Source organism: Poeciliopsis prolifica, unplaced genomic scaffold, assembly GCF_027474105.1.
Source record: "Poeciliopsis prolifica strain line A6 unplaced genomic scaffold, Auburn_PproV2 SCAFFOLD025, whole genome shotgun sequence".
NCBI classification, from domain to species: domain Eukaryota; kingdom Metazoa; phylum Chordata; class Actinopteri; order Cyprinodontiformes; family Poeciliidae; genus Poeciliopsis; species Poeciliopsis prolifica.
This window is the reverse complement of record NW_026562400.1, coordinates 2,337,229-2,359,269: the sequence shown is the minus strand read 5'-3', so window position 1 is coordinate 2,359,269 and position 22,041 is coordinate 2,337,229. Positions and strand designations below refer to the sequence as shown.

General features: G+C 37.0%; 1 protein-coding gene across 5 annotated transcripts in view; it reads right to left on the bottom strand.

The window, feature by feature from the left end:
• The window catches only part of sema6e (sema domain, transmembrane domain (TM), and cytoplasmic domain, (semaphorin) 6E), a 144,449-nt gene extending 136,568 nt beyond the window's left edge, over window positions 1-7,881 (bottom strand). For all 5 annotated transcript variants that reach the window (XM_055047115.1, XM_055047119.1, XM_055047120.1 and 2 more), the window contains exon 1: window positions 7,696-7,881. The gene's annotated coding sequence lies outside the window, so the exon portion shown is untranslated. The remainder of the gene's footprint in view (window positions 1-7,695) is intronic.
• Between the last annotated feature and the right edge of the window lie 14,160 nt (window positions 7,882-22,041).

The window sequence follows — 22,041 nt, the reverse complement described above, 5'->3', positions numbered from 1 at the left end:
TACATACACAAACACACACACACACAAACACGCACACCCACACCCACACACACACATATTACTGGAACTAGAAGAGTTTCAGAGTACATGAGAAGAGGAGGAGATGGTATGTTTTACTCACATTGGACCACTGCCCAGTTTGGATTCATATGACATTAACTAAACCCCACTCCTACCCCCAATAGCCCCACTAAAGACTGTTTTAAAAATAGCCTCCGTTTGATGGAAACCAGCCTGTAGTTCTGGGAAATGAAGGCAAATGACCACAGCATGTGTAGGAGTGTAGACTTATCTAGTAGACAGTGTCCAAATCAAATATTCGGTGCACATATGGTGCACCAATAATAGCATGCACGCTTTTATTTTAATTGCTAATTGAAAGAAAAAAGAAAAGAAAAAAACGATAACCTGACTCAGGGAGGTTGAAAAAAAACTTCTTAGATTAACTTAGATTAACTAAGTGTAACATGTTCTAGAAGAGATCAAAATCTTCTTTTGAGAATTGCTCTCATTAACCACAATAAGGCCAATAAATTCAAATAAATCTTATGTAAAAAGCAAGAAATTATGTCTGAATTTCTACTGGTCTTGAGAATTGGGAGATCAAGTGCAGGCATCATGTTACACTGTTTAGAAAAGAGCATTTAATTTTTGAAAGACATCTGAAAACTCTTTGGGAGGGTTGAGGGGGATCAGGAGGTCTGCATACTTAAATTTAAGATATGAATATCTGTCTGTTAAATGTGTGGGCAGCAAGGGTGGGATATAATGGGATCTTACCAGGTGAACCTAGCAGCTTTGAATAAATATGACAAAATAAAAGAAGTCCTTATCTTAGGTTTTTTAATTTCCTGCTTCATTTCACCTTTCAGGGCTGCAAAAATTCCCATTTCACAATAATCAACAATAATGCATGGCCATAACTCAGAATTACTTTTATAGTAAATCAGCAGACCTGCCATGCTTTGCATAATAAACCTAAATGCTTTAGACAAGGCGGAAACCAGAAACCTGACAAGAAATATTGCTAAATATTGCAGCATCTCTATAGAAAAACATTTTCATCTCACTCTGTTCTGTAAACATCTAATTACATTTTCATATCAACGTAAATCTATAGCTATTTAAGTAGAAGATTTTATAAAATAGTTTGTTTTTTGTTTAAATTTAAATATCCTTATGTTTTATCATCAGCTGAATAAAACCAAAAGAGGCAGCAATCATCATAGAAAGAAAAAGAACTATTTAGCTTTTTGGAGTTGTGTCACAAAAATACAGAACAGAATTTTTGCCATTATGTTTTGATATTTCAGGAATTAAAAAGCTGATGAAAGAAGAAAAAGAGTAAGAGGGCCTAATTTCGTCATTATCCCCTGATTGGTAAAGTTTCTGTAATCCTTCTGGATACAAGAAGCAGTTTCTTGACAAAACATTCCCAAAATATCTGCATGAACACAACCCTTTAGACAGAAGGAGTTTTCTTATCTATAATCTGCACAAAGCAGCAGTTCAGGCATGCAGCCACCTCCTGAGTTTGAAACTACAAATTTCACAACCTGGCAGGAAAAATTTTAACAACCAATTGAGAGCAAATAAAATAAAAACATTTTTGATGACACTTACAGATGCATCAATCATACATTTCTGGCCAATATTTCTGGTTTTATTTGATGTTTGACTTCATGATTTCCATATTAACACAAACTACTCCTCTCACGTGTGGAGAGCCCCAATGATTCGTCTGTAGTCCACTTCAATATCCCCAACGCAAAGTTCCATTTTATTAACTTTTAAAGATCTATCAGATTTAAATCAAGCTGTGCTGATCACTATAAGATCCATCTCCTCTCTCAAAAACGGTTATATCCCAGAATAATAAAAGCAGAACCAAAATTGTACTGAACTGTGATTTTGGTGTGCATTTTAATCAATTTAATAAACAGGAAACAAAGTTGTTGTTTTTTTTTTAATATCTAATAAATTTGTTCAAGGAAAATTGACCAATTAGAATCAAAGTCAGCTTCATTGGTGCATCACTAACAATATTCAGTATGTTCCAAATCATTGTGACTTGCAACATAAAAAAAAAAAGCTAAACTAAATGTTTACACAGAGTGCATGCACCAAATAAAATAAATGGTAAAAACCTGCTGGTGACTGGTAGGTCTCTGCAGCAAAATAACCTCTGGCACTAAGATGGATGGTTACATTTCCTCCAGAAGAAACAGCGGTTTGTTAAAGAGGGGGGAAGAAGGAGAGTAACTGAGCTGCTAGTACAAAGTTGTGATAGCCACAGCAGCTGAACTGGCAAAGAAAATAACTTCACTAACAGAAAAAAAAACTTCACAAATTGAAAATCCAAGAAAAAGGATCGTTACTGTGCCGCCCACACTGTTTGATTGAGAGCCAATCTCAGTGAAATGAAGCACAGAAAAACACTCAGCAATAAGGATGGAAATGAGTGCTAAAAAAAGCATGATGCACTGAAACTAATATGCTGTGAAAAAAAGTTGTTAGAAAAATACCGTTTTTTTCATACAGTGCTGCTTACATAAAAAGCAAATTCACAAATTAGGCATAAGATGGAAATAGCATGGAGAACAAAAGGCAAAAGATAGAAAAACACTAAAGTTCAGTGCTAACAATGTGGGTCTTTACACTGTGTAATTGCTATTTATTAGTAATTAAAAATATGTGCTTCAGTGTTATGCAAAAGAAACGATTCTCTAAACATTTTGTTCTTTTGACACATTATATGTCATGTGCTACTTTGTGCTGTTATGGAACAAACAATTCAGCAAAAAATCATGGACATTTTTTTTTTATTTTTATGTGGCAAAGTGTAAAAAAAATCCCAAAGAGTGTGGATACATTGGAAATGTGATATAGATGTGAGCTCCGATCTGGGTTTTCTCTTTTTATTAATTTCACAAGCTAAAAAGAAAACATGGATTCTTTGCTCTGCAGAGAAAGAAGATATCACAGAAACAGTGATGGAATGTTTAGCAATGAACAAAAACGTTCCAAATATGGTATGACACAACATAACTTGCTGCAGATAAAATATCTTAAACTTCAACTTGTACAGACAACCCTGCTGTGATTCCATCATGAGTAAGACTACTCAATAATTCTCATTGATAAGAGCAGCTGAAGGTAACAGTTATTCAACTTGCTATACTGGTCATATAGTAAATTACTGTGATAAAGAACAAACTGACTGCGTATACACAACCGGGTTGTGCAAAACACGTTTTTAATTAACAGAGAATATCTACAGAACAAATCATGCAGGAATTTATTGATCGAAGTTATTAATAAACACACCTTTCCTGAGCTCAGATGTTTCCCATCGTTAAACAAAGACATAGAATGGGATTTTTTTTTCTTGCACTTTAAATTAGCAATTAAATCTGCTGTGATTTCTTAATTATCCTTACATGAGAATATCATATTTATGCTATGCAGAGGAAGATTTTTAGATATAACTTTAAGTACAACCTATATGATGGAACACGTGTAGCAAGGTTGCCTTGCAGAACCAAGGACTTGGGTCTCAGCCCCAGCTGTTGACGCTTTTATGGAGTTTGCATGTTCTCCCTCTGCATGGGGATTTTTCTTCATGTTCAAATTCCTTTTTTGCTCCAAAATCGTACCTGGCAAATTTAGAATGCCACACTGTAGGTAAGGGTATACCTTGACTCTTGCTCACTGCTCGAGAAACAGGAAACAGTACCCCAACAAGTCTGCAAGGATTAAGTGGTTCAAACAAGTTGGTGGATTGTTCCACTGCTATTTAATGCATAGCTTGTGCATCTTTTGAAGCACATGATTGAACATGTATGAAAGAGTGGGGAATCTCTTTAACAGGGGCAACTTACGAGGGAGTATTAAAGACAAAGCCATGAGTCAAGAATGGTTCTAAATTCATGCCAAAACCAGGCATGTCTAAACATTTATGTGAGACAAAGGAGAACAGCCACTTTGAAAATTCATGCAGCATTGCAGCTTTCAATTCTTAAAAAGGTCCTTTTATTGGCCAGGAGCCCCTCTCAGCCATAGAAATATAAATCTTGGGGAATCTGCTGATTTTGCGAGCTTTGGGTTATATGTTCCCCCCTAATTGCTGGACTTCATCCTCTGAGCTCCATGAAGCGCATAACCAAACAGTTATGAAGTGTTTCTGCTCACTGCTTGTGGCCTTGGTGGGTTGGCAAGCAAAACCCAAGTCCATGTTTGACAAGGGGTTAATGTTTCAGAAGAACAGCCTGAAGAAACCACAAAAAGACAGCCAGTCTGGATGGACGGACCGAAGGCTGTCACTTGTCCATTTTGTGGTCCACCACGTCCCGCCTCTTTTTCTATCTCACCCCTCTAGCCTTTCACTGAACTTTAAAGCTTCCCTACTGTAATTTACACGCTCATCAGTTCAACTGTAATTTCCAGTGCAGGAAGAGCCCACACCAGGACCACAGGAGGGATAAAGCTGCACGCCTGTTTTTGGAATCAAGTGTAATTACAATTCTGCCAAGGCTTTGGATCACACCAATGGGAGGGATGACTGTCAGTACTGTTTTCACTTTAACTTCCAGCAGTCTGTACCAATAACAGGGAAGCAGATGCAAAAAAAACTGGCACCATCTATTGCTTAAGTGCCAAAGGCAATCTATAAATGAACTTTAAAAATCAGGCATACTAATATACCTGGGAGATTGGGAGCACCAACTCAGCAAAACGGAAATGTAACTCCAAGTTTCTTCCTCTCAGGTTCAGGAGCACAAAAAAAAAACAACAACAAAAACATTCAGAAAGCGCAATGATGGAAGAGCCACATGCCATGCTGCATAAGGTATGAGACTGCATTTGTTACACCTGATGCAACATGTTAATGTGATTTCTTACCAGCTGTGGCCTCAACAGGGCCAGACCTTGAGGCCAAGGCCCGGTGTTCTCAGCGGATAGCCCGGACTGGCCTGTGCTATGTCAGGCTGGGATTATGGATGGCAGGAAGCTTGCAGGGCTGACAGGTAATAATTCACTCCCCAGGGGTCCCACACCCTTTGCTGGTTACAACACAACCAGCCAGGAAAGGGTGGAGGTGCTGAGAGGGGAAAAGAAAAAACCTTGACTTGCACATCCCCATAACCCACCCACCTTCTCTCTTTCCTCCCATGCCCTTCAAGAAGCAAGACTCTCCCTGGCAGCACAGTTGCCACGGGTAATCAGCCATTATCAAAATGAAATATGAGGTGTCACACACCAGTGCCGCTCTCAGGTGCAGGGCCAAACAAAGTCCCATATGTTGTGGATGTGAAGGGGGCCTGGGTTAACTGTTGCTTTCTGAAGCACGGTGTTGCACCAACCCATTCTTTAGACATCAACTGTTACGGATGGTGCTTGGAGATATGAGACACTTCAGACAAATCACTGTTGTTAAGGTGGCACGACAACAGCCTGAAATCCATCATGCAACGCCCTCAAGTTCCTTTGAGCACAGAGGGGGGGAGGGGAAATGGAGGATGAGTGCAGCTATTCAGCAACTTCAAGAGCGCCTGGGGAGAAAATGTAAAGTGTCTTCATCTATTGCACTGAAATATAGCTTTTTTTCCTTTTTGACCGATCAAAGCTGCAAAATAAGTTAGAGTGTTCGCTTTATATCCATAGACACGGTTACTGAACACTTCATCTTGACATGAAAATAGTCAAACTGAATGTCCTCCAAGGGCCGGAGCTCTCAGTCTCCGGTTAGAAGCCTATTTCAACCATCATTACCCTGAGGACCATTAGGAGGACGCCATTCGCACATATAGGGTCCGTCATTTCAAACTCAAAGCAAACGATAAAATGGAAATCGGAAATAAAATTACACACTGGGCTAAATGCACCATTAACCACGCTAACTAAGCGACAAACCTATCAGGGCTCGGGGAACGAGGACTGGCTGAAGAGAAAGCAATTTTGAGCAGTGATGAGGAATGAATGCAATGCTGGGCACTTGGCACTTTCTCACATTTATGACCATCTCATTTGTCAGCAGAAACAAATTTTCCCTAATGATTATGTGTATAAGCGGCAGAAAAAGCAAACAGGGGCCGCCTTATGCCGAGTGTTGACAACCACCTCAAACGAGGGCTGAATGTAGATGGGTCTGCACTCTTCATAGTGCGAGTGGGAGCACAGACAGACCTGCTGGTAGAGAATCGGGCCACACAGGAGCATCCCACTCGCCCTGCACGGAAGCAGCACTCCTACTTGTCAGCACACCAGCTACATGTCAAATAGAATAACCTGAAACCACACTACAATACTCTGGAAGCAGCAAAGAGTGCAAAGTCATTGTACAAGTGTGGCAAGAAAACCGCAAGCCCTGAGTGCCACCACCCCCTCCCCATCCTGCAAAGTCATTGCAGCAGCTGAGAGGATGGAGACAAAGCTAAACCAAAGAAAGTCACAAGATTTGACCACATGGACAGCACTTAAACATCTGACCAGATAATCAAAACAAAGGAGCATTTAGAATCAGCAAATAGCCCAGCTCAATCAGGGCAAAGTTGAACAGATTGTTTTTTTTTAACGCTTGGAAAACTTTTGCATGGAGAGGACTAGTTTGAGTCAGAAAAATGAGGCAAATATGGGGGGAAAGTAGTCATGACGATTGTTCCTGTTGTGCAATTGAACAGATATATTTACTGTTCAATTGTTCTTAGCCTCAGCTGAAAGCAAAAACCCACAGAGGGAGATGAGACACCTAATGCACAACAGGCTGAGAGAAATCAAAGACCCGTATTTCTGCAGAGAGCAACTCCGAAGCATCTATTCCAAGGTAAATAACCACCAGCCGTTTCGAGGAATCTTAGGGGTAGAAAAAAATAGGGATGAAAAAAAAAATCTAAATCTGTGTATTTTAGCGAGATCCAACACAGGCTTATGTTAAACTCTGCGTGCAAAAGCAGAAACCTGTTAGATTAGAAGAATGAGCTCATCGCTTCCCCCAGAGATTTTGGCATCGAGACTAAATTGCAGCTGGAGTAAGCATGATTAAAGAGGCAAAATGTAGGCGAGGTGGGAGGCAAAGGTTCGCTTTCAATGCAATATAAAACACTTTCTGCAATGATCGCGTCCTGCCAGACTGATTTGTTTACCTCGCCTTCTTTTGTTGTAAGTGCACTGTTTTGCACAAGTTAAAGCTTTCTCTTGGGAACTGTTTAGATGAAAACTGTCCCCGACGAAGAGGGCAATCACTGAGATCTGGTTGCAATAACTTGCAGAGACTACTGCTGCAATAACATGGTGGACTAAGAAAAATAAATGCAGACACGCACACACACAGACACACACACACACACACACACACACACACACACACACACACACACACACACACACACACACAACATCTCTAACAAAATCATTAAAGATTACAAAAGTCCAGCTATGAGAAGCTTGCATCAATTCTGTAATTCAGTCTGAGTGCAAAGAATGACTGTTCCGCTGGGAGGGAAAAATAAAAGGCTTTAACTTGGCGAGAGTTCAAAAACACTTTAAAATTGTTATGTTGTTTATCAGGAGTTAACGCTGCTGCTGTAACACCTCTTCTGTGCAAAGTTAGCGCATCCTCAGAGTCTTAATGAGCAAAGTCAGCACAGCTGAGACAGCACCGCTCAGTCCGCAACTAGAAAAGCAGGCAGCTCTTACCTTATTGTTTCCACGGCACTTCCACTGGAGCAAAATGTATCTACCAGTCTTTCGATAAGGTCGCAGGAACAAAAGCGAGCCGTTAAAAAAAAAAGAAAAACTAAGAGTTGTTAGTGCAGAGGCTGCTTGTTTACGGAAAACAGTTAGTATTCCCAGAGCGCCAGCGTAGAGAAAAGGCGCCCCACACTACTGTGACAGGACTGGAGCCAGTCCGACTGGAAATCACAACACCTCGACAGCCGCCGAAGCCACGCCTTCTTGCTTCACGAAGACAAGAGCTCCAGCCAATCAGAAAGCGTATTGACACAGACTCCCTGCTATGATTGGTTGAATGAGCGAACATAAAACGTTAGTCGCGCCCAGCACAGCTCACTTTTCATCCAGATGTTGAATGCCTTAACATCGGTACTATAAACCTGAAAAGCCAATCAGAGCGCAGTACAGGGTAAACAAACTCAGTTTGACCTCATGGAGGAAATTAGATGTGAGTAAAGCGCAAGAGAAGTGTCAAAGGCATTTCTTGTAATTGATATTATGAATTGTAATAAAGATGAACTTCTTTTACTTCGATTGTTCAAATTGCTAATTTGAGAGATATTCCTCTCATGTATTTTTTTTTCCATGAAGGGATTTTTCCTCAGTGAAAAATCAGACTGAATTAAATGTTTTTGAAGTTGAACTTCAAAACAAAATTATGATTTTCTTTGAAATCCTCTGTTTTGATAGCTTGACATTGTTCCAGATAAAAAGAAAAATATCAGGGTTAAAAAGCTAGAACACAGAAAGGCACACAGAAAAGGTAACAGAGATCCATATGTTCTTCAAAATAAGAGTCGAAAACATTCTGAAAGCAGTTATGGTGCATCTTTATGCCTCTATTTAAACAAATGAATTTAATACAATTTTGACATTTAGTTATATAACTGCATGTAATATAATCGCAATATCTTTTTCTTAATTTAATTTGAATTATTACGTGTTAATAAGCATTTTCTTCACAAATTGATTAGCTTTTGAAATTCAGTTGAGAAGCTTTTTGGTATTGTCGTTATTTGTATTAGTAGCATGGCATTTCCAACTGTACTGTCCAAAACTTTAAACTCATTGTTTACATTTTCTTGAGAATGTTTTTTTTTTTTTTTTTTTTTTTTTTTTTTTTCACGTGATGGAAAAATATCCCCTTGTGTTTTTTCAACATAGACAACTTAACTCTGCCTGGTGAATTATTCAAACACTAAAATATGTGATAATCTTAGCAATTGAAAACTTTCAAAAAAATAACATGTGTTGTTTTTTAAAAAGCTTTTTGTGAACACCTTGCCAGAAAAACCCCAAATTGTTGCCATTTGATCAAACTTGATATACGTAAAATACCAAATTTAAAGCATGAATCAATCTGTTGTATTCCACTTATCAAAAATTGACTAAGCTGGTAAGCCCAAGATTTCCATGTGATATGTTACGCTGAGCCTTTTTTCTCTTTCTATTGGCAAAATTAAGGCCTGAAACCAACTCTTGTGAAAAAATGGAATAAAATAATTGGAATGAAAAAACAGAACTCTCCATCTGAGCTGTTCAGCAGTTAAGTCATAGGGAAGATGACTGAACCAATCATCTTTACTCAGAGTTTTGGCTCCTGCCCTCTGGCTCCAGGCTCAGGATACATATATAGAAACTCTTTTTACCCACAGCAATCTCTCTTACTAATGCAAGAACACAGAAAAGGTAAAACAATTGGACTTTTGGAATTGACATTTTTGAAATTTGTTGTGTTTTATTTTACATATAAACAGGTTTATTTCACGTTGATCAAAATAATAATGACAAAAATAAGCTAACCATTTTTATTCTTATTCTGTTTATTCAATTGGGACTTCACTCAACAGCCTCTCGGGAACATTTGAATAAATTTAAGTTGAGCTGAAGGGATATACATTTTCCCTCCATGACAATGGTTTGACTGAGTGAAGCCATACCATCTAAAGTGAAGCCATACCATCTAAAGTGGCCATGTGATCATAACTATAAGTCTGAATTTAATCAATCAAGAGTTTTTTTCTGTCTTGCCTCAGGCTGATCCTTACTACTTCAGATCAAACATGTGGTTTAGATAGTATTCTATATTTTACGCATGTCAAGCTTCTTGATTGATTTCATATTCTGCCAGATACTTACAATCCATTCTGAAAGTCAATGGTAAAATTTGAAACAACTCCTTGATATTCACCTAAAACATTATGAAGCTACAAATCCCCAACATTTTAGAGACAGAGCAAACCATCTTATGTTTTTTTTACAAAATGAATGACTTGCAAGAAGTTCTCTCTGGCATATTACACCACATGCCGCCTGACTTGTAAGATGATGTACATCTAATTGCAAACCGCCTCTTCTGCAAGTTGATGCAAAACTACTTCCTTGCACTCAGCATGTCCTCTAAATTGAAACAGGTGAATGAAATTTGAAAGGCAGGGACAAAGTATACTGACAGCAGTTAATCAGTTGGCAATGATGATGTGTAGGACACTGCCAGAAACATTAATGAGGCACCTGTGCAGATATGGCAGCGCCGGGACATTTGGTCTGACTGCATCTGTGTTTGATGATAATCTAATAGATGGACACGACCTCACTGACTCATTCATCCCGAGCCTTCATTTGTTGCATTGCAGTTGCAGTCAGTCTTCCCTGTCAAAATGCTTTCACAACACAACAGTTCAAGTGCCCTCTGCAATGAATATGAAATATCACCTTGCTGGAATCCAGATAGATGAGAAACTTCATTACTGTGTTTTGTTTACTGATTAAATGTTTTCATTTAGCTCGAAAAGAGGAGAAAAAAAATCACTTAGTACTATTCACTTTGGCAGTGTAAAGCTGCCTGTTATGTTGAGGCACATTTCAATTAAGAGAATCAAACCAAGAGAAAAATTTCTGAATAATAATAAAAAATAAATAAATATATATATTTGGTAGAGAAAGATCTTGACTCCACTAACTTGTGTGTCTTTAATTTAAATTTAAGTAACAATAAGTTTAAAATGTGCTAGTATTTCCAAAAGGTATCCACAAGGATGTTAACCAACCTAATCGAAATACAAACGATGATTCGACTTAGCAGAAAATCAACATTTTTTACATCTCCTCTTTCTGTTTGCTGATTGTCCCGGTTGAAATTCAACCAGAGAAATCAAGCTCAATGGCAGAAAGCCCAGACGGAGCACTAAAGGGAGATGAGAATCAAGCAGAGCTGCACTTTGAGACAAAGGCCAGGCTACAATTTCTAAGCAGACACAATTAGGCAGCTTATGATGTCATATTTTTTTCCATAATCAAATTTTCTGAAGCATGAATAAATCACTATGATTTTTAAAATCTTTTAAATTCTCTTAAAAACATAAAAATGTGCATATGATTTAGATGTGCAAATATATCAGAAAATATCCATTTAGCAACTTAAGCTGCTATGTGTTTTCAAATTACTATGATTAAAAGTAAAGACAAACTGCTGAAAGACTTGGAGAGGTGGAGTTCAAGATATTGGAAAGAAACATTGATTGCACTCTCACACACTCAGACATAACATTATAACCACTAATAAGTGAAGTGAATCATACTGATTATCACTTCCTCTTGGTGGGTGGGTTATTCAGGCTTCAAGTGAACTTTTGTCCCTTTAAATTGTTGTGTCAGAAGCAGGAAAACATGGTAAGAGCAAGGATTTGAAACAGCACTATGACTGGGTCAGACCATCTCCAAAACTGCAGCTCTTACTGGGTGTTCCTAGTCTGCAGAAGTTAGTGTCTAACAGTGATGAACCTGCCTCAGGGTCACAGGTGGTCAGCACTCGTTGATTCAAGTGGGGAGCAAAGGCTGGCACTTGTGGTCCAATTCAACAGATGAGCCACAGTAGCTCGGGTTTTTGAAAAAGTTTATGTTTTTTCTGGTCAAAAAAATAAAGAAAGAAGGAGAGAATTAAAAACAGGTTACCGGGTGGAGTGTGATGGTTTGGGCAGTTCTACATGTATTATCAGATTTATTAAAGACTAACAACAAGATTAAGGTACAAATGCCTCATATTTCACAGATTCTGGTGTCTGTTGAATGAGTTGAACAAACCAATCTCATCCATGGAGACCCAAACTTAAAACTCATCAGCCACAAAGGCTCTACCTTTTGCACTCCTTCAAGAGTCCAGTGGATTTCATGTCTCAGTTTGTCAGGGTAGCAGAAGAGCTAATAATGGGTTACAAGCAAGTTGTTTACAATATTATCTCTAACCCTAATATATATGAATAGCAAAGTGAAGTCCAGAATTATTTAGGTTAGCTTAGAACACAAAGCTCAAAAGCTAAAGCTTTTCTTACAAGAAATTATCTACAGGTGAGGAAACCTTTCCAGCAAATCTGCAGATCAGTGATGAATATTTTATGTTTCTGGCACATCTCACAGGCATCATTGTTTTCAGGAAGCAAATATTGTTTACTATCTGTAACCAGGCATTGCTATTTGACGAGACTTTATTTTTTAAACAAGGTCACTTCTGTTTTCTGACTTTCAAGTGTACAAAGGCAGATGTGCTATTTTTTTATATCTCACAAAACCACACTTCAGGCAAAAAGAGCAAATGTGTTGTGAAATTTGTAGACAATGAATGATTTGAAAAGGGCAGAAGTGTTTTGGGCTTTCGTCATTTACAATTGTTTGCATGGGAACAAAAGAGCTGATGTGCTTATCCCGTAAAACCTGTGAAGAGCCACAAAGAAAACTGAAGGGTAATCAGGGCTGTGATTAAAATGTTTTTTATTACAGAAGTATAATCTCATGTTGAAAATAATACAACAAACAAAATCTTTCATATGGTTACAGACAGTTGTTGAAAAAAAAATCCACTTTAAAAAAGTTCTACGCAACTTTGCATCACTAATATCTGTTGAAAATGGAAATCCTACCAACATTATTGTTGACAAAGCACCTTTTTAGTCATCACACACATTAAAGATGTTGGACATGGAGGTGAAAAAATTGACCAAAGTTCAGTGTTTGAATTCATCTTCACCAGGATCACAACAACTTGTTGAGGGCATTGAATCTATGTTTACAAGTGTTTGAAGAACACTTTTGTTATTTAGCTGTAATTGAAAAATAACTACAACGCATTTTTTAACCTAATATTGTATTTAAAATATACAATATAAATATTAACTTTAAAGATATAAAGAAATATAAGATTTCATCTTAAGGAAAAAAGCAAAACTTAATTAAAATGTTACAACTAAATTTAAAATCATGAATAGCTACAATGCAGTAATTTGACCACAGAGATTAAGTGCTACAGAAATCAGTTTTTCTAAAATGTTCTTATTTGTTTTGTTTTCTTATTAGGCTAATGAAAGTGCTTTAGTGTATTCTAAACCTCACATGTTAAAAGATATCTTTAAAGTCATAAGATCTGCAGAGTGCACAGGTATTAGCGCTGTCACAACTGCCTTGCCACAACAAGGTTCTGGGGGTCTTTCTGCTAAGAGCTTTTACGTGTGTATGGTTCTTATAGCTTCCCTCACATTCCAATGCCCCAAACCCCTACAAAAATAAATACATTTTAAAAAGTTAATTTTTCAGATAAATTGTGTTTGTGAATTGTTGGTTGTTTTTGTCTGTGTTTACTGTGATTGATTGCTCAAGCTATTCTCGCCCAATAAGAGCTAGATTTAAGAATAAATGGATGGACAGGTGAATGGACACATAACTAATTCTGAATCTTGAATCTCTCTGGTGTGATTTCTTAGCAGTGGTGTCAAAGTCCTGTCCTAGAGAGCCATCGTCTTGCAACTATTAGATGTATCCCTGCTTTGACACATCTGAATAAAATGGTAATCTGATTTAGACTTTCATTGCAGTCCTTTAATCTAATCTGTTTATATGATTGAGTAAGATTACATAAGTATAAAATCCACTTAGTATGTATTTCAGTTTAGTTGGACTTGTGTTCCTAATGAAGTGCAGTGAGATTACATTTGTTAAATCTTTATAAGTACATTGAATTGAATTGAATTCAGTTGAAAATTGACATTGACAGCAAATGTTTTTGTTTATATCTGTTGTTCTGGATAAAAGCTTAAATTTTCTGAAATTGCAGGAAACATCAATCACTTTTTACTGCAATGTAATACTGTGCGCTATGTTAATTTGATGGTGCCAACTTTGTTTTGGTTCTTGCTGATGCTTATGAGGTTATAATCTTTTACGGTTTTTCCCAATTAAACTCATGAAAGGTCAAAATGAAAAATAGAGCGTGCAAACTGAATTTTATGACTCAGACATGTTTTTGAATTTTGGTCACCTCAGAAAGCTCCGCCAAGCTGAAACATTTGCATCATCAGAGTCACAATGGCTGTGTTCTCAATTGGAAATATTTAAACAAATATATGATGTTCTGATGACCATGAGAGAGTAAAGTAGGGACTGACAATACAATTACAGTAATTTACTAAACACCAGAACTGAGGCCAGGCTGGGAAAATTGCTGACTTCAAACAACTTGTTTTGGAGTTTGCTCAAACAGACTCCCAAGACTTGTCTCACCTTAGAAGCAATTATTAAAAATACACACCATCTATGTACTTCATATTTAGTCCCATGGGTTTTTTTCACTGAAAGCTACTTGAGAAATAGGGAAGAAGACATGTTGACTATGAATAGCATGGTGACAGTGCTCCAGCAAGCTTTCGAGTCTCGGCTTCTCAAAGGATTTCCTGTGAACAAAGTTTATAATTTGTCTATAAACTGGTCTCATCCCTTTCCTGTCAATTATCATCATCAGATGCAAATTTATTCAAGCAAGTCTACTGGGACTGTGTTATATCAGCAAGCTGGTATGTCAAAATGTATTGATATAACGAGTCATTTAGATCTTCTGTTTTTGTGAATCCAAGTAAATATTGTATAGGATCCGTGAGGCGCTCAGTGGAGTTGTTTTCATGCCTGTCATTCAAATAATGTCACATTGCTGTTAAATGAAGTATTTTTAAATCTATTTCTACATTTGCAAAAATAATAGATGGTTTTGGATAAAAAAAAAATATCTGCACTAATATCTATCTATATAATTTCCTTTATGAAAAAACAAACAAACATGTTCTCATCTCCACGTTGCATCACAAAAAACAAGGATAATTGGATTTATTATCACAATTTATTATTGTGATAATATTATTATTGGATTTATTATCACAAACAACAGTACAAAAATACAGGAATGTGCAAGCCTACACCACTTAATCTGGTGGAACAAAGTATCCATCTGATGCCTACACCTACTGACTGTTGTCCTAGATTGCAGGGATATACCAGAAATCATTGGTAAAGAGAAAGAACAAGTTTCCAGTCCAACACAAGATGTCACAGAGACACACAGGACAGACAGCCATATATGCACACACTCATACAAAAGGGAAATTTAGTCATATTTTTTAAATGTGGAAGGACGCCAGAGTACCTGGAGAGAACCAACACATGCACAAGGAGATCATGACCCTCTGGCAGTTTGTCTCACTTCAACTTTGATTTTGATCAGCATGACCCGTTATTTTACTCTTAAAAATGTTCTTTTTGGGAGTTCATTTTAAATATTTTGATGTGAATTTTATTGCTTTTATTTATTATAAAGGAACACGGAAAGACACCTTTCAAATAAAATTCACTATTCGGTGTGCAACATCTCGAAGTGGCCATTGCTTCTAAATGTATTTTTTAGATATGTGGTGGGAGCTTTCTGTGTGTTTCTATTAATTTGCATATGCATTTAGGTGGCAAAGATTGCAAAACTTGGGATAAATGTGGTGCTACGCCCAGTTCCCTGTAAATCTGGAATTATAAAGGCGACATGTGTGGTGACAAGGGCTTACAAATAAGATCTTTAAGTATCAGAATTTCTCCCTCCCACAAACTTTCAGTAAAGCTACATGTTCTTTTATGCGTTAGACCCCTGGGCTCCCTGGCAGAGGAAATATAGTATCCTAATGGGACATTTCTGGTTAAATAACATAAAGTTCAGTACATTCAATGAAATGCTAACAGATAATTTGCCAATAATTATGCCAGAGGATCCAGAATGGGTTGCTCTTTGTATCTTACAGAACACCTGCTGAAGAGTTTTCTAAGAACTGAAGTTTCTTATTTCACCACCAAGTTTACTGTATTTTTAGACAAGAATTGTCCAATAGGAAGATAACAAATCAACAAAGGAAGATGTTTATTTTAACGTTGCTCATGTGCAAACAGCCACTTTAATGGTGCATCGTGAAACTGTAACAGGCAAGATTTATATTTATAATCAGATGTTTTTGTCCGGAACATGGACAAAAACATGAAAATATGAAATACGGGAAGACAAAAAAAAAAAAAAAACATCCACGGACCACATAAGAAATACAAAAGATTCCAACGGGGAGTGACCAAATCTGAAAAGTTAAGTACCTCAGAAAACAAGTGGGAGGAGAAGACAATCAAGCAAGACACAGGTAGACAAATTGCAGCTGATGAGCAGAGGAAGAAAATGGCAGATGGAACAGAGTGGCATGGAAGAATGAAAATATAAACATAACACAGAAAAGCATAAAGTAATGACAAGAAATCAAAAGAGGAAAAACATCTTAAACTAAGTAAATATACAAAAATAACAACACAAGAATAAAATAAGAAACTGAACATTATAGATTGAACTAGTATGGCAACTTCTAGTTCAATATAGGAATTAATTAACAGCATATATCAAACATAAATGAAAATAATGACCCAGAATATAACCAGAATAAGAAACACAAAAGAGAACCAAGGCACTGCTATATAAGGAAGCAGAACAAAAGAAAAAACTAGACATGAAGGAGAGAATCCATCTAGGAGAAACTGGAATATAAATCACCCACAAAGAAAACGAATGTAAATAAAAGTCTAAACCCAAACGCCCATGGATATGACACAATTGTCATAACTTTTATACATAGATTGGATAGAAAACATATGTAGATCTGAATTTGATCTACATTTGTCTCTCGCAAGACAGAAAAGAAACACTTTTGGAAAATGTAATGATACATTGTAGGTTTTTCTACGTGTGAGAGATTTCTGACCCAGCAGTGGGGGTCGTATTCTATTTGAGGTCAAAAACTTTAATGTGGATCAGTGTGATTTGGATTTTAACATCCAACATATGCTTTTCAGTTTGGGATAATCTTACTTTTGTGTAAAGGCAACATTATCCTGGATCATTGTAAGCATATGAAATATGAGATTAGTAAACACTGATTTCTGCTGCTTTGGGGAGAAAAGTAGATTACCATGTTGGAGATTACAAATTGGAGAAAGCGTTCAAAGAAAGTAAAACAAAATAGTACATCTGTTCTTACAAGTGGTCAGATATTACTGTCCTGCAATCTGGTTGGATTATTTGAGCAGATTTTGACATGTGGAAATACACAGAGCAAGATTGATGATGTAAAACATATTTTATGAACTCTTCCAGAATAACATGAGCTGTTTATCAAATGGAAAGATGTCAATATTTTTAGACAATCCAAGAATACTGGGAAAAAAAACAAAAAACATTTTGTTTTCAAAGTCAAGTTCAAGGCTTTCTTTTGAGGAAAAAGAAAGGGATGCAAGACTCAACAGACAGAGGCGGTGGATCCTGTGGGAAGCAGCCTACGGGGAAATCAGAAGTGTGGTAAATGATTTGTGGATTCAACCTGTTTTTACATGACTGAAGGAAGTGGGTTTTCTCTATTGTATTGTGAGGCTTCCTAACGTCCATGTTTTTTCTCAGTGTTTTGGAAGGAAGTAATTAAAAAATGTCATCATTCTGATGAGCATAGATGAACAGATAAAGCCTACCGATGCCATTTAGAAAAACCTTTTATATGCTTTAAAAAAAAATCTGTCAGCATATTCTGGTAATCATCTTTAAGGAAAACATTACATAATCTGATATCCTCATTTTTTTCCAGGCATCTATTTTCATGAACAGTGCAGACCTTTAGTTGATGAATTCTACTGAGGCTCACGTCAAAATGAACTTCACTGCCGGCAGTAGATCACCATCATTACCAGAAACCAACACTAAGAAGGTCATGGGTGGCAAGCAGAGTGCCCTGAGAACACTGCTATGACAGAATGATGAAAGGTTCTTACAACATTACAGAAAGAGAAGCTGAGAGGACACAATAAAAGCTTTCTGATGAGACCATGTGAAAACAAGGACAGAAGATGATTATGGAAAAGAAATATGATAGAGTTATGATACTTTTTAAAAGATACTGAATCGCAGTTTAGATTTTTTGATGTTGTGAGTATGTCAAGACGTTAGGAACATTCACAAGTGAAGAAACAAACTTTACTTTTCACATTTGCAAGATGCATGTTCAGTAAATTAATAAAATATTAAACCAAATTCTAATCACGTTGAGGTAAAAAGTTAAAGCATTACTTAAGAAATGTTAAATAAAAAGGTATTTTTAGTTCAAATTACAGTAATAGCAAAAATAATTGACTTTTCAATTATAATTATTAATGATTGCTTAACAATGATTAAGCAATAACAGTTTGAAACAACAATGGCACAGTTGTTTGAAAAACATTTTTTAAACTCAGCTTATGTTTCATTCTGGACACATTTCAATAATTAAATCACTTAAGGCATTGAGGAAACCTTATGATAACTCAACATCGCACTCTTCTGGTAAGGCAGAAAGCTGGGTGAAGAAACAAACGCCTTTTTTTAAAATCCTTTGACTAACGTCTTTGTGCTGGTACGCACTCCTCTGTTGTACCTGTTTTATTACAATGTATGAATTTGAGTATGCACCAAGAGTTAAAATGCATATCTTTCAATGCATTTCTAATGTTAAAGTTGTACAAAAGTGAGCTATGCAGCAAAAGGATAACCATGGCACAAATGAAGTTGTTCTGTTGACTTTTATTTGAGAAAGAGTGAACAGAGAGACTCATGAACTTCTTTATTTTCTAACAAAATAAGACAAATTCTACTGTGATAGCAACTCTCATAAAGTTCCCACATTTGTGACTGACATGTTCCTTTTTTGTATACCAAAAGCCACGGGTATCTTGGAAATGGTCACTGTATGTACTGGTCTAAGTACTCAGGTCATTAGAGTTGAAATCAAACATATTCATACAGATAGGATCATTTGGGAGAAATAGGTTTTACACACTTATCTGGATTTGAGCAAATGAAAAGTCAACATTGTGCTTTCTCCATCTCTTTCATTTAATCTTTTTTCAAATATTATTTGAAGATGTGCCAAGGTAAGACATTTATTTTGTTTAATGGCATTAATTTGAATCTAATAATGAAGTTATTTTTGTGCCACATTGTTGGAATCAATATCTGCGTGAGTCTCAACAAGAGCAAGAAATAATGTGTCCTGCATGCAGTTAAGTCTTAAAGTATAATTTTATGCCTGATTATTTTATTGAACTCCTTGCTTGCTACTGCCTGCTTGAACCCATATCTCACCACATGTCAATGGTGCTGCAGTAACTCTAATTTCCACAAAGTAATGACTGCCACCAAAAAGGTTCTGTCTCTTCTGGTTTTAGTCAGGAATGTCCAAAAGCAATTGGTCTGTGGACCTCAGTGATGTGAGTGTCAGAGTGTGGAAGTTTAGGTAGGTAAGCTGGTGCAATGCTTTTTAAACTCTTAAAAAAGTTGCAGTGAAACTTTAAACTGGATTTCAAAATGGACTCGGAACCTGTGCAAGGAGGTCAAACACTGTTGCGATAAGATAAGGCTGTTTCTTTTTTCTCAGAGATTAAGCTCCAGCATTTAGTACAACTTGCTGATAATTGATCGACCTGTATGTCCTGAGAGCCAGCTTCTGCAGTTGAGGTTCAGACTGCCAAGCACCTGCTTTCTGCAACCACCCATCCCACAATGGAACCAGGTACTTTGGCCCCTCTCACATGTAGTGGGTCCACGGGAAGGCAATTCATACTTCCTCTTCCACAGGGAGGGTCCTGGTGACCCACATGAAGTAAAACTATTTCCATTGGTATTTCTCTTCATAAAGCTGTTCTTTGTTTGATTCCTCCCCTTGGACCTGTTTGCTACAGATGACCTTGTGGTATAATGTCCCTGGCAACTTAACTCCTAAGAACATTGGGACACTCAAATTCCTACCTCACAATAAGGTGGCAGGTTATGGAGGGGCGGGGGCTCTGGTTAAGATGTCTCCTGGTGGGGGGCTCTGGAGGCATCTTATTCGAAAGAGACCCAGAGGAAAACCCAGGATACCCTGGACGATCTATTTTACTCAACTGGATTTAGGACATCTTGGGATTTTCCTGTTGAAGCTCTCCCACATTAATCTAAACAAGATGTGGTAAAGGTATAAACTGATTGAAAAGAATGCAATTTTTGTTCTGGAATGTAGTTTTAAAATCTGATCTATAATTAAAAGCACTATCAAATATTACACAAAGAGAAGAAAGAGTAAGAAAATAAAGGGCCAATGAGACATTTGAAGGTATTAAAGTCTATTTACCTTTTTTTAAAATAGCAGGACTTCAGCATTAAAATTGAATGGCAATCAAAATAAATAAAAGCTATGAAAGCACACTTGCTGTTTTTTGGCACAAAATTGGTCACAGCAAGGTATATGTATCTGCAGAAAGACTGCTTTCTGTAGGACCTCAGATCCCACATTAAGTAATACTATTCCCATTGTATTTCCACTTTAGGCACCAGGTTCTACAGAAAGGACCTGAAGCCTTTCTCAGGGATTCAAGCTTACTCCAAATGGAGCTTATTCTAATTGTGCCATTTTGAAACGTGTCATCTTGAAACAACTCTGGGGTCGAAAGTGTTGGTTCCAGTCAGGCAGCATTTAAAAAAAAAAAAAAAAAACCTCTGAACTGCTGCCAGGTTTGTATTAAATGGCCAATTAGACAGACAGGGACACTGGACCCTTATCTGTAATTTTTCTTTCAAAACATTCAGTGGAAAATGTACAAGTTCAGCACAACTTGCCAAGGTACTTTTCTTAGGTAAGGTGTGAGAAAGCAGCATTTCATCTTTGCTGATTTTTATGCTCCAACATGGTTCTCAGTGCAAAGGTTGCTTGTAAATAACTATAACATGCAAATGTCATTTAAAAGTTCATAAGTAACATTCATGTAAATTTCAATGAAATCTTTGAAAGTGTACTTGTTTTAAAATGCCATAAATTTGTTATGGAATCAGCCCTATCGTCACATGTTAACTTTAGCCTTCATAGAAACTAATCTCTTTTCATCCAAACTAAACTCTTTTGATTTCAGTACACAACCCATATAAGCATATCAATTTAAAGCATTGTAAGAAGGAAAATGTAAACTGAGCGTAGTATATTTCATTAATTCACTGCTGGCGAGTATGCTAGCTGATGGTCTGCTTTGTGCTCATTCTCCTTGTTTCTTGTTTTCTATAGAGTTCAAAACAGCACAGTTTGACTGAAGAACACAAAACACTGATAAAAATGTAAATCGGAGCGAGTCAACAATCTCCTGTGACTTTCTCGGTGTGCTGTATATGTAACATTTCATACTCTGCCTCATGTTTTCCTCCTGTGGTCTCTGTCATTTCCAGTTAGGAGTATGTGTTTTGACAGAAGAAGACATTTTGCTTCATGCAAATGTAAACAAAAAAGTTTTTTTACTTGACAATATGATGAAATAGTTGCAGTTTGTTTCTTTCAGTGACTATGTTTTTTTTTTTTTGTCATCTGGATCTTTTGCGTATAATACAACTGGAAGACAATGCAAAAAAGATCAATGTAAACATGTAGTCATCTTCCAAAAAGGCAACAGATTTAATTTGTCTCAGCTGGAAATGCCAGAGAAAGGTTTCAGGAGAAGAACATCCATTCAGAGTATGCAGGAGGCACAGCATAATGCAGAAAATACAGTGTGGAAATCACAATGTTTTTGCAACAGTGCAATGAGAATAGACAAAGAGGATCCTTGCTGTGTCAGGACTTACGTTCATGTGTGAAAACAGCTCCGTTCTTCATTTTGTTCCCAGTTAGCCACCGCTGTGTTTATTACAGCTCTTATTTTTGTCCCCATTGTCCCTGTGATTGCCTCTTTTTCCTCATGATTTTTCCCCTCTGTTTTGATAACCTCTGATGTGTATTTGATGTGTGTTTAACCTGCTTTGGGTTCTTTGCTCTCATTCTGCTCTTTATGGTTTTTGGTTGGACTTTTTTCATGCAGTCTTCAAGTCTTCAGTTAGGGCTTTGTTTATGTTTTGTATTTGTGCCAAGTTTGATCTCCAGGCATTATTTCTCTTTT